Consider the following 12,690-nt stretch of genomic DNA (forward strand, 5'->3'; position numbering starts at 1 on the left):
AAGGCTGAGAAAAGCCCTGGTTTCTGTGCCTTGGTCAGTGTGTGTGTGCCACACACTCTTGACACATACATCTACTCTCTCTACTTCCCCATAACCCCATAGCTCAGAGCTGCCCTCCAACAGTAACATGGTGGCTGGGGGATCGTAGCGGAAAATCTTGGTTTGTACTGGAGCTTTTAGACTGATCCTGGTCCCCACCATGCTGGTGTGGGGAACTCTGTGCCCTGACGACTGGCTGCTTTGGTTAGAGAGGGCTTCCCACACAAAGAGGTGGTCACTCCCACCTTGGGACACCTATCTTTGAGAGAATCTGATCCCTCAGGTCTCTCTCCAGGGCAGGGGTGAGGTTTATGCACTATGTCCATGTTCCCCAGCCATGCTCACAGTCTGCCTTTGCCAGGAACCTGGACAGAGCACCAGGCTAAACGGGACTGCATGAGTTCTGGACTGCAGCTAGCTCACATTTGGCCAGTCTCTGCAGGCAGAGTGAATCTGTAATGACTTTGCAGGCAGATGGTAAAAAAAAAAGTTTGCTTTACTGCTTATCCTGCTAGACTCAGGCTGAGGGTAAAAAGCCATAACTGTCAAAGCTATTTGTCAATTTGCTTTCTTTGGAACACTGTAGACACCCCTGAAAGGGGAAAAAAATAACAGGGAAGTTCATTTAGTTTTTTGAGTACTGCAGTCTGGTTCATAAAAGATCTCTGAGGATGAAGAATCCATAAGGATTATAGAAATAACCTTGCTGTGGTTTTTAGAAATAACCTACTGTGGTTTTGCTGGGAAGGAATACTGCCCAAGTTGATAGAGACCATATCTGCGTCTTCTTTTGAATGTAGAAAAGCAGATAACAGGCAAGACTAAAGAAAATAGTGACCACTTGATTCTTGGAGAGAAGCCCAATTGCTTCATTAGAGAAGAGTTGTCACATGCTTGTTTCTTAAATCCTGCTAAATACCTGCTTAGCAGCATTATTGACAGGCTTTTCTCATGAACACTGAGCTGTTAAGCTGCTCCTAGTTTACAGCAAGAGGTTAAAGGATTTCTCAAAGCTCCCAATGAAAGCCTTACTAACTGGATTAACTGCTAACATGGATTTAGGCTTTGAGTCAGATTAACCCCAGTTGCTCGAAGCAGGTTCCTCTTGTTCATCCTTTCTTCCCTTTTTCTTCTCCTTTTCCTCTCAGCTTTACCCTTTTTTGTTTGTCAGGAATAATGGAAATAAAGTAATCTGATGGTTACGTGAATGATGCATTCAGCAGCCCCACTCACTGCTGTGTGAAGGCTACAGTCCCCAAGGTGGTTTCTCAAGTGAAGACCTGCGCCAGCTCTTTTTGCAGTAACTGCAGTGCAGGAATCTGCTAGTGAATGCTGCAGGTTGGCAGGGGAAAGTAAACAGAGAGGTAGGCTGTGAGGAGCCAGGGGCACAGCAACGTGGTCTCTCTTCCCTGACCAAACTGGCATAGGAGCTGATTCCCAGCCCAGAAGAGAGCTCAAGCCAGCACAGTTGCTGTTCCTCCATCATCTGCTCACTGCACTATTCAGACCTCTCTGTTATCTGATTTTCCAACACATGATGAGCCACACGATGGCCACACAACAGCTAGCACACCGGGGTCATGGCAAGGAGTCGTGACACTTGGCTGCCCCTGGGGAGCGACGCTTCTCCTGGGGCCACTGGGAGTCCCCCTGGGTGGTGGCATGTCCCCAGCGACAGAGCTGTCTCTTGCATGTAGCTGGCTTGGCTCTAAATCCAGCTGGCCTATAACCTTGCCATGTTTTTCTCTGTGGCTCTCCCCTTCTCAAACTGTTCCAACTCTTCTCATCTGAAAGCCATCAACAGGATCCAGGTGACCTTGCTTTCTGATTTTCCTTGAGCGCTGATCAACTCTCCTGTGATTTTTTCATACTTCCTAATCTCACCTCCTTTGACTCCCTCCCAGCTGCCTTTATCTCAGCGTAATCCATTTGTATCTGAATTGCCAGCCCTCATTTCTGGTTTTCCCTCTGCCCTCCTTACTCCCACCACGTGTGTCTCTAATCTCCCAGCCCACCAGCTCCCCTTCCCTCCAGCACATCAGGTTCCCTGCTCTCTCCCAGCTGCTCAGCACCACCCTGATCCTGGGTTATTGCTGCCAGGTGATATTTCACACATTTTCTTCGCTGATTTCTTTCCAGCCCTCACCCTTAAGGGAACCCACATCACCCATCCTGTGTTTTCCATCAGCAAACACTGATTTCCTCAAACCACTCCAGGTGTGTGACACAATTAACACTGACACCCAGAGGCTCTGATCTCTGCAAGACCTCTGAGCAGGAGTACATTTCTCTCTGTGGTGCTGGTGGACTTAGAGATACTTTTGGAAGCCATCCATATCCTGCCTCTCCCCTTTGGATATCTGAACTGTTATGTGCGGAATTCCTTATGATTTGGCATTTTACAGCACGGGTCTGTCATATCCCTTTTATATCAGAGGATAAAAATAATGTTTCCTAGCCCTACGGCCTGCAGTGAGACTGGCCAAATTAAAGGGAGAGGGGGAAAAATTAAAATGAAAATCCATCAAAGAAAAAGGCTGGAAAAAGGTGAGGAAATTACAGGGCAGGTAGGAAGGTCACCCTCTTAGATTTAGTGCAGAGATTGGGAAGGGGTATGGGTAGGTTCTTGGGGGTGTGGCAGGATGCTGCCACAGCTATTAACTGAGCACCTTCCTCTGCCTTTTTTCTGGGGTATAAACTCACCAGCCTTGTGGCAGGCACGAGAAGAGAGAAGTTGTAACGTGGTTCTTGCCTTTTCTTACAAATACTCCAGAGCTCTTCTGAGTTTTAAGCGAATTGAAACAACCTGAAGTTTCTCCAGCTAATTGCCTCTACTCCTTTAATTCCCTTGAGCCAAAGGAAGGAAAGCCTTTGATGCAGTGACACGACTTTGCTTCCCACCACCCGACATTCAAATGCCCCTTTACTGAAGATGTATGGGCTCTGCCTGGGGAAGAGCCCTGACTTCAATCGCACAGCGGTCGGGAGGCCCCCTGCCCTGCTGATCTTCTAAAGGGGCTGTTTCTGAAGCTGCTCTACTTAGCAACTGTGGATTGAAAGCACTTGAGTGTGACTAAGTGTTGGCCTTGATGGATTTCCTACCTCTAATCCCAGGCGCGTTATCCCAGTGTTGGCATTACAAGAAGAATGATGAATTTTAATAGCAAATGGGAGTCTTCCTGGTGGTCACGTCCCCCTCGGATGGAGGCACCAGGCAGAGCTATCAGCTGTGAGGTCTGAAACGGGCTGTGGCCATCCCTTTGCCTCTGGAGGCAGCCCAGGGTTGTGAGTCAAGCACTCACATAAGCAGACCTCAACCCATCCTACTCCAGGACTCCGCTGTGCCCACAGGACACAACCTAATAGTTTCACCCCTGGAACAGGGCTGACTGGCTTGTGGGGTCAATTCCCCTTTAGTCTGCTCCTCCAAAGCTGATTTAAATTAGTGCTTTGTATTAGAAACTTAGCTCGTGATTTTTAATAGTTAAGAAATGTCTTCCAGATATTATCAGTTTGCTTTTTTTTTTTTTTTTTTGGCATGTAATGGGCAGGGTAGCGAGCACTAATAGACGGTCCTCTCTGACCATTTTCGGCAGTCACCTTGCCTACTTCTTGCTGACACCGTTCTTGCAGTAATTAATGAGTTGGCACATTACTGGGAGCCTTGTCAATGAATTAATCTCTGCACAAAGGGAACAGCTGAACACAGGTTCCTCTTGTTGTCTCTGGCAAACAGGGGAGACGGACAGCCTGCAGGGACGGAGCTCCTGCTTCAGAGGTTGCTGAAATTACATTTATTTTGCATTTTTTGATTCTATTATTTATACGTTTTTGTCCTCTGAGTTTTCCTGTGTCTGATTAGAGTTTGAGTTTTTTTTTTTCTTTTTTCTTTGTTTTTTTTTTTTTTTTTTGCTTGGTGAGGGAGTGTGGTTCATTATTAACCTGATGCTACTAGAGCAGAGAAGGAATTCAGCTCTATAGGTTATGAGAAGGCATCTGTGTGGAAGTATTTTGTCCAAGCAAGAGAATAAAGGTGAGCTCTAGGAGGACAATCAACCCATCAGCTTGTTCTTGTTTGGTCATACTGGGCCAGAGGCTGGAAGTGAAACAATGAAGTGAAATATTTCTCTGTAAGGCTCCAAACATATGCTTTATCTCCACCAGAGAACAGGTAGCCATGAAGGCAACAAGGGAACGTGCTCTTCTTCCTCCTGAGCTCAGCAGATTGCAGGGAGCCCTGTGGCTTCACGCTACCACCCTCTTCTGTATCCCTCCCAATGCTCAGCAACCTGAAAATGCCTCTCACGGCAGCTCCTGACTAACTCTACAGAAGGAGCACACGTCATGCAGCTGACCTCACGCTGCTCCCATTCTGCCAAAAGTTTTTAGCTGTTAATTAAACCCCTCAATGAAATTCAGTCATTGTAGTCCTTGATCTCCTAGTACTTGAAAAGTTGTCAAGGGAGGGGGAGGAAAGGCTTCTGAGAAGAAGCCAGCTCTATATTAGAGTGTTCTTTGGTTTTATATCAATAAATAAGAACTGATGAATTCAAAGGTTAACAGATATTGTTTATCCTTCGTAAAGTTTTAAGTAACTGAAATATCCAGTGCTGGCTCTGTGGTTGTGAATCACCTGGGCAGAAGGCTATTTAAACTTTTCAGGTCAGGTGCTGTACCTTGATTGAGACAAAGTACTTGGCTAATACCCTGTTTATGGAGTGAATGCTGTATTAAAAGTCCTGGGGCTGCTGGTATTGATCCCAGTATTGGCATAAAGTAACTCATGCCTCTGTTCGGAAAGAAAATGGCGTAGTTGCTTGAGGGACAAGTGGTCTCTGAGAGCTAAGAAGTGGAAGTTTCCTTAGCAGCTGGGAGTGAGGTATGGAATTTATCATCTGAGTCAGTATTTACTTGCTTTCTTCTCTATTTTCTAGTCCCAAGTAGCCCTAAGGAAAAATCTCAAGGCTACAGGATGTTTATGTGATTGTCCAGGAGTTCAGGAAATGCTCTAAACCAAAGTTGAGTCCATCCACAAGTAATGAGGAGACCAGTTTAGGCAAGGAAAGGATGAAAGCCAGCTACAGTTCTGCACCAAAGCCGCAAAGTTGTCAGGAGATGGGTTTGATTACTGCCTGCCTGTGGGATGCTCACTCTCCCCAGGACTGTGCATGTTTCACTTTCACCATCGCTAAGAACATCTCAGTGATAAAACAAAAGAAAAATAGCATGACTGGTTTTCATAAAAATATATTTCCCTTTTAGACTGAAAAGGGAATCCCCTAGGCCTTTTCTTTCCTCAAATTACCAAGGTGAATCAGAGCATTTCCAAATCAATTTGTCATCAGCTCAAGGACTGACTGTCTGTAGTAACAGAGAAGACAGTGCTATTGGGTGCTAGCCCTTTCATCTTCAGGTTTGTTTTACCCAGCTCCAACCCACAGCATCAGAAAGGCTTTCACGGTATTCCTCCAGCTTCAGCGGTCTAGATGGAGCTAGATTCTGCATAGATCTTTCAGTTATACTTTTATTAATGTAGAATTACACTAAAATGTCATCTGGAAGAACACATGAATCCTGCACTTATTCCTAAGGATATTATTATGGTCAGTGATGCAGCTAACACACACATGTCCAGTCCAGCATGGATACAGTGCCTGTCTTGCTCTATTGAACTGCTAAACTATTTTTGGTTCACTTAAGTGCTTAGAAACTGCAATGATAAACAGACCAGAAATTTTTACAGAGAGTTGAAATATTTACCTTGCCTCTACCTTGATATTGCAAAATCCCTAGAGGTTTACCATAAAATGTTCTTGTTTGTGACCCCCAAGAAAGAGGTAGACACAGCCCAATTTAATGGTTGAATGAAGTTGCTCTAGTGCATTTCCTTCTCTCTGAGAATTTGCACACCACTCGGTGTTACCCAGCTAATTTAGTTGGTGAAGCTGGTTTATGACAAGAGAGAGGCTCCCTCTGTAGTCCTGAGTGTGAGAGAGATGTTTCCAGAGGAAAATTCGAAGCTAAGAGGTTGCTCAGCTCTTTCAGATGAAATTTTCTGCAAAGATTTGTTGTGTGGCTGCAAGTTAAACCAAACCAAACTTCATCTTTGGGGAAGGGATGAAGGAACCTTGCCAAAAAAATAAAAGAAAAAAAAAAAAGAACCAATAAGATAAAAATACTCAGGCATCCCTCATGCTAGAAATCACTTTGCATTGCCACTTAAAATGGGAGTTCCAGTGGTTATTTATGCTTATTAAAAAAGGGGTTTCTTTATAGGTCTTCTAAGCAATTCTGTTTTAATTATACTGATTGTCCAAAACTGAAATTAGAAAAGCAAAAATGCCAAAAATTGATTGATTTTTTTTTGACCACACATGTGCTATATCATCTCATTCCTCTTTCTGAATTTTGTTCGGTAGCTATCAGCTTTGTGACTTTCATCAATGAAGAAAACTCTTTATTATCCTTACAGTCCTTTTTAAAACTGATTTTTTTTCCATTTCCTTTTGATCCCGAGATCACAGCACTCACCAAGGAAATGACTCTTGGTTTCCTTAGCGCATAACATGTTGGTATTTTCTGTATCGCAATATTTTGACTCTGGGGCAAACATTTAAACACCACAGATGCTCTGAGCAGATGCGTCACGGTGTTTGATCATGCTGAGCTGATTGAAATGACCTGTGTGTTCTCAGGCTTCCTTCCCCTCACCAAATGTTACCGTTCATATCCTTTTGTGTAAATTATTCCAATCAATACCAGCAGTGGAACTAATACCAATACCAGAACCGATACTGGTCCAGGTATCGGTACCAACACCGGGTCTGATACCAGAACTGGGTAGCCAGGCCAGCAGTCTCATCTCTGCATTGATACAGCATAGGGGCAACCTATTCCCATTACTGATAACAGAGAATTGCACAGACACAGAGAAAATGAAAGAAAGGACAGTGTGACTTCACCTGCCTGAAGGACACCTCTGTTGGATGCACTCAGGCACTGACATAAAAATGAAAATAAAATGCCATGAAAATGTTGAGAAAGATCAATACAAGTCTGAGTCTTGATAGTAGCTCTGGAAGCAGAAGAGTGTGTCATGTTTCAAACAGGTTTTTTGGCTCTGATGAGCACATGCCAAAGAAACTTTGGGTTTTAAGGGAAAAGGGTGGATATGGCAAAATGAGGAGAGAGAGGAAACTTCTTTCCTCCAAGGAAGTCCTTGAAGAAGTGACTGTTGCCTGTGATTTCAGAGGAAGGTTTGTAAGGATCAGCTGATGTTTAGAGGAGATGAGAAGCTTTGAAAAGTTTTTGTTTGTTTTGGCATAAACCTTCGCCCTTCTTCTTGCCACTGTGCTCATGCACAAGAACCAGTCCATGCTAGTCTCTCTGTATTTGCTCCCATGGCAAGGGGCCTCAAAGACTCAGAGATTCTCAAAGAAACTGTAATGAAGCAGGTCACTTTTCTGCAGCTATTAAGTCTGGTTTCAGCTCTTCTGCTAAAACATAAAAATGCACAGCAGAGCTTTGCAATACTATCAAAGAAGAGAGGAGACAGACTGTTTTTTTGTTTGTTTGTTTGTTTGTTTGTTTTTCCTCCTATTTTCAGGGTTTCACAGCTGACTCCAACAGGTGCTACGTTCCTAGCTCTAAAGGGTCTTCAATAAAGTCCAATTTTTTATTTATTTACTTTTAAAATCTTTTTAAGATAAAAGGCAAATAGACTTGTGAGAAGTATCAGGGAGTTACTAGTGATTTAGTGAAGCTAAATTCACATTGCCTTCCTCAGGCTCTTCCCCTAAGAAACATAAATTGGTCTAAAGAAATCAGAAAGGGGACAGTATTAACAGGTCTAAAATGTGTAAATGGGGACACTGTGGATAGGATAGCGGATCTGTGGATGGGATAGCAAAGCTTCTGACAGCTTTCAGCCTTGATTCTAGTCAAATTCACTTGGTTTGACTCAAATCCACTGCTGTGACACTCTAAAAATGACATTGTTCTTGGATTTGCCTGTTATTGCAAGTTTCCAACTCAGTCCTTGTATGGGGTACACCCAGTACCTTCTGAACTCAAGCTATGAAACTGCTGGTGAACTGCTAGTGGGGAAGATTGTGCAAAGCAGGGGCTCAACTGTGTGGTGTTAAGGAGGAAAACCTGGACACTTTATGAATTGTGAAGGGAAGCGGAAAGAAAGACAGAAGCATCTCATTCACTTCTAATTGTGTGGGTGTAATCACGTGGTAAAATAAACCAAGAGGGAAGATTTTCCAGTCCCCTGGTTATTCAGGACTTGTTTTCACCCTATTATGCTGTGATTCAGATTTACTGTGAAACCTCAGGCATCAATAGAAAATAATCTGTTCTATTATGTTTTTCTTTAAATTTTCTTGCTCTAAGCTGTAAACACCTGGAAATAACAGCAACATCAGCAAAGCACAGTGCTGTCTTCATGCTCAACCAGACAGAAGAGAAGCTCACTGAAGATTGTGTCGACTGGACCACAGCAGCTCCAGGACATTTAACTTCAAGACATGGTCAAATGCTTTGTCAGCACCCCTGCATACCATGAGCTGTAACATGGCTTGGCTGGCAGTTGTGCTGCTTGAGAGCTTGCTAGGTGGAAGAAACATTGCCATCCCACGTAGCCTGGATGTCATGGTCATGCTAATTAGTCCACAGCCGGTGCTTCTTCCCAGTCCCATGACGGTTGATTCATTCAGAGGTGTGACAAAAGGCATTAAACGCAGGGTTTGTTTTGTTTTTGTTTTTTTCATTATCTCATGGAATTCCCTTATTCTGTGGGTTGCATTTCAATTCCAAGTTTTGTCTTGATTCATTTTTGCAAGGGCTGCATTAGATCTAGAGAAAGAATTGAGCATTACAAAATATAGAGGCAGAATGGAGCTCAGCTTTACACTCACATTTGACCCAAAGGACAGGGCCAATATATTTTTGGTAGTTCAGGGTTTGGGTATCATAGAGTTCTCACATAGGACAGGCTTGTTGGCTCTTTTTCTCAGTGTACATGATAAGGATATATATTTATTTTCGAAAAACACTTAGCCAGAAGGAACACAACATGTAGTGAGAGATAAATTATGCAGATAATGTTCTATTATGCACACAGAGTAAAAAGTACAAGGGACATGAATTTCCCCAGGGAGACACCTCTGCGAGGGGAGGCTGGGACAACATGGAAAATAAAATATAAAGAAGAAGAAAATGAATTGGATGTAGTCAGTTCTGGCAGATTTTGCTTGAAGGAGGAGGAAGACTGAATGAGCAAAAAATTTTACTGGGGGGCAATTCCTTCCAAAGAAGTGACAGTATATTGGCTGTGTCACTTATCAAGGTCACTGCTCCAACACATGAGGACAGGGCTTTGACCCTGCAGGTATTTATGAGGCTAGGAGTTGGTGACTGGAAAGTGCGAAGGGAATCAATATAGAAAACAACTGGCAGCATCTCTTCTATTCAGTCTTTCCCTTCACTCTGAGGCAGGGAACACAATGGCTTTTTCAGCTCTGGTCTGTGGTATATGGCCCAATGAGGTCTGGCAGTATCCATTCCTGTGGATTGTGCAGCAATACAAGATCACCTCCAGCAGACAAAGCAGCCCCTGGTCTTATCAGAGATTGGCACAAAAGCCCTTCCTAGGATGGAATAATGGTTGTGCTTGAGCAGCAGAACATGGAGAGAGTCTGAGTGGGCAATAGCACTTCATCAAGTGCAACAAGAAGATGTCAAGAAGACATTTCTCTGAAGTCCCTCTTGGTTCACCCCCAGATCCGTACTTTGTAACAGCAGGTTTCAAAACCAATGTTTTGAATCTGTCCCTGCTGCTGCTTGCACTGATGCTCAGTTCCACTGTGCCAGTCTGTCTGACACATTTGTGCTTCTCCTTCACAGTGCAGCAGGCTCAATTGTGCCTAAGTGGGCTAATTAAGGGAATAAGATAGGTTTTTTTAATTATTATTTTATTTTTTTCCAGACCTTGAGGTAGGTCCATAACGTGGAAGTCTGCTCTGTAACTCAGTGCACACAGATTTTCCTCAGTGTGTTCAGCCTCAGACTTCGTGCCCCAGCTTTTGCAGTCCTTGAGGTGCTGAAGGGATGCAATATTTCACAGGGTACGCTGCAACCGTTGGCAGAAGTGTAATTGGCTCTTCCCATGTGGCTGTCATTACAAACTCCATTGCAGATAAAAAATGCGATACAAACCAAAGTGCTGGAAGCCCTTTGGCTCTACCTCCATAGATGTGTTTGAGGTGACCACTGTACTATGTACTGACCTCGTGCAAACAGCCACTGTAAAAATTACTCCCTGTGCTTATCAAGCTACAGCCCTAAGTTAAGAAAATAAGCTTATCAGTCTTTTGGGTTTATGTAGACACCTGCAGGTTTTTTGTTTTCCCTGTTCTCCTCAGTGTGTAACTGGCTCAATAATTCCTGATTTTTGTTGTTTGTGTGTTTGTTTTTAATGTGTTTTCCTCCAGGCATTAGTCACAACTGGAGACTGGACTAATTTGCTGATGTTGTACAGGGAATTCTGTCTCCTGGAGACCTGGCTGATGTGATCAGAACTCACAAATGGTATTGAACCAAAGATTCATTCAGGCAAGTGGTTCTCTGTTTATTTTGATGCAGGTCATTGCTGTTCCTTTTCCTTGTAAAGTCTTCCACCTCCCTTGGTATTTATATATTTTTTCCTCTGTCTTTTGAGTTGCTGACTTGTCGCCCCAAGCTCTAGGATGGTAGAATGCCTTTCACAGCATCATCACTACAGATTTGAGAACATCGGAGGAGAGGGTCCAACATTTTCCTTGTAGCTAGCATGTCATATCTTGCCTTCCTTTTCTGCTACCTTCTTCGCACAACAGCTGCACCTTGGAGGCCAAACAAAGGAACAAGTACAGGTGGCTTTGTTTCTGCTTATCTTCCCATTATCTCAGGTTAGAGATGTTGTGAGTCATTGCATGTGAACTGTTGTTTTTCATAGCCACTGATAATTCCACCATCTGTGAATTTGTCTAATCCCGATAGAAGTTATTGGTCTTGACTTAAAATTATTCCCTATCCCCTTTGTAACAGCTGCTGGCAAAGCTGCTATTCTCCTGATGGATTTTGTTGGGTCTGAGTTTGATAGCTCACTTATGACAAAGGCCAGAAGTCTGTTAAAATGGTATAATCTCTGCATTTAATCCATCTCTTCCTCCCAACTCTCATCTAATCTAAGCATTAACCATCATTCACAATATTGTAAACAGCAGTTGCTGTTTGCAATATTAGGAGGAAAAAAAACATAGGAAATAATGGATAGAAAAAGTAAGTACTGAACATCAGCATCTGTAGTTGTTGTGTATTAATAAAGGATAAAATAACTGCTATCTCATAGCCTCTTACTGGGAATGAGCTTTCCCTGCTTGTTAAAGTAGCACATATGATGGTGAATGCCTCTGTGTCATCACTATCCTATCTGTGGACTCACAGATTTTCCTGCCTTTGTGCTGTTATTTACAAGTAAAATGTCTCCTGATTTTATTCTTGGCTTTTCCTTGTACTATGTGAAAGCGTATCTTCTAAAGCACTGCTAAATGACAGAAGATAACAGCTGGTGTCCCCAGGGTAAACCTTTAAAACAATGTCCTACTCTAACTAAATTCTGCTTTGTCAGCAAACCGTGTTGTGCATATTTCTTTCATTGTTTTGCAAATTGCAGTTGCAAAGTGCGTTTGCATTTAAACAGGCTCTCTCTGACCTAAGAGGTAGTAAGAATTATGTTAGAGTGGGCACAATAACTCAATGCTCTGACCTACCCTAAATAGCTGAACTTGTTTCACTTGGGCAAATTACATATTTATAACAATCCATTATGTCGTCAGAATACTTCAGCAGAGATGCTGCAGCTCCTACTTATATGAATATTCTTTTGAAGGGCTAATCAGAACAGATATACCATCAAAATTATGTGCTTTTAAAATGCAGTTCTAGACAGCACTGTCCAAGATGGGCAGCAATAATTAATCACTTCCATATAGATTCTTCTTTCTCACCTGTTCTCCATGATCTTAGCTCGGATCAAAGCTAAGGTTAGAGAGAGAATTTTGCACCAGTGTTTAAAAATCAAAAACTGCTCTCCAGGTCATATAAAATTGATGCTCAAGAGGTGCCTTACTTACTGAAAGCAGTGGCATGTACTTGAAGATTTCAGCTTAAGTTCCTTCTTTAAGCGTCTTCCCTGAGCTCTTGCTTTTCCTTGCCCATATGTAGGTAATGGGCTACTTAAGAACTCAATGAAGTTCTTTGTAAGTATTTGTTCTCATTTAAGTAGTCTTTATGCTACAGGGACCATCTGGTGGTCTCCTAAGCATCCAGGAGATGAATCGAACAGAAGATTTTAAAAATGAAATCAGCTCTTTGCACAACAGCCAGAGGAGAAGGCAAGTGCAATGCACAATGACTGAGTTACCCCCATCTCTTCCCACTGAGTGAGAGCCCAGCTGAAATTCTTTGCTGGGATGCAAGAGGAGCTTCAGGGACAATGCACTGTATCATGAGACAGGTAGATTCTGTACAACCCATCTTGCTGGACGAAAGTGTAAGAGGTTGTAGAAATTGCATGTTGAGCATAACTAAACAAAGAATGTTAAT

At 43.0% G+C, this 12,690-nt stretch overlaps 1 long non-coding RNA gene across 1 annotated transcript in view; it reads left to right on the plus strand.

Annotated features, from left to right (window-relative positions):
* LOC311444474 overlaps positions 1–12,690 on the plus strand; it is a 151,245-nt gene that overhangs the window by 136,813 nt on the left and 1,742 nt on the right. The window contains exons 4-5 of the long non-coding RNA XR_014697895.1: positions 8,437–8,773; positions 10,536–10,656. This is a non-coding gene — a long non-coding RNA (uncharacterized lncRNA). The remainder of the gene's footprint in view (positions 1–8,436; positions 8,774–10,535; positions 10,657–12,690) is intronic.

The sequence above is a fragment of the Aythya ferina genome, assembly GCF_964211825.1.
Source record: "Aythya ferina genome assembly, chromosome: 14".
NCBI classification, from domain to species: domain Eukaryota; kingdom Metazoa; phylum Chordata; class Aves; order Anseriformes; family Anatidae; genus Aythya; species Aythya ferina.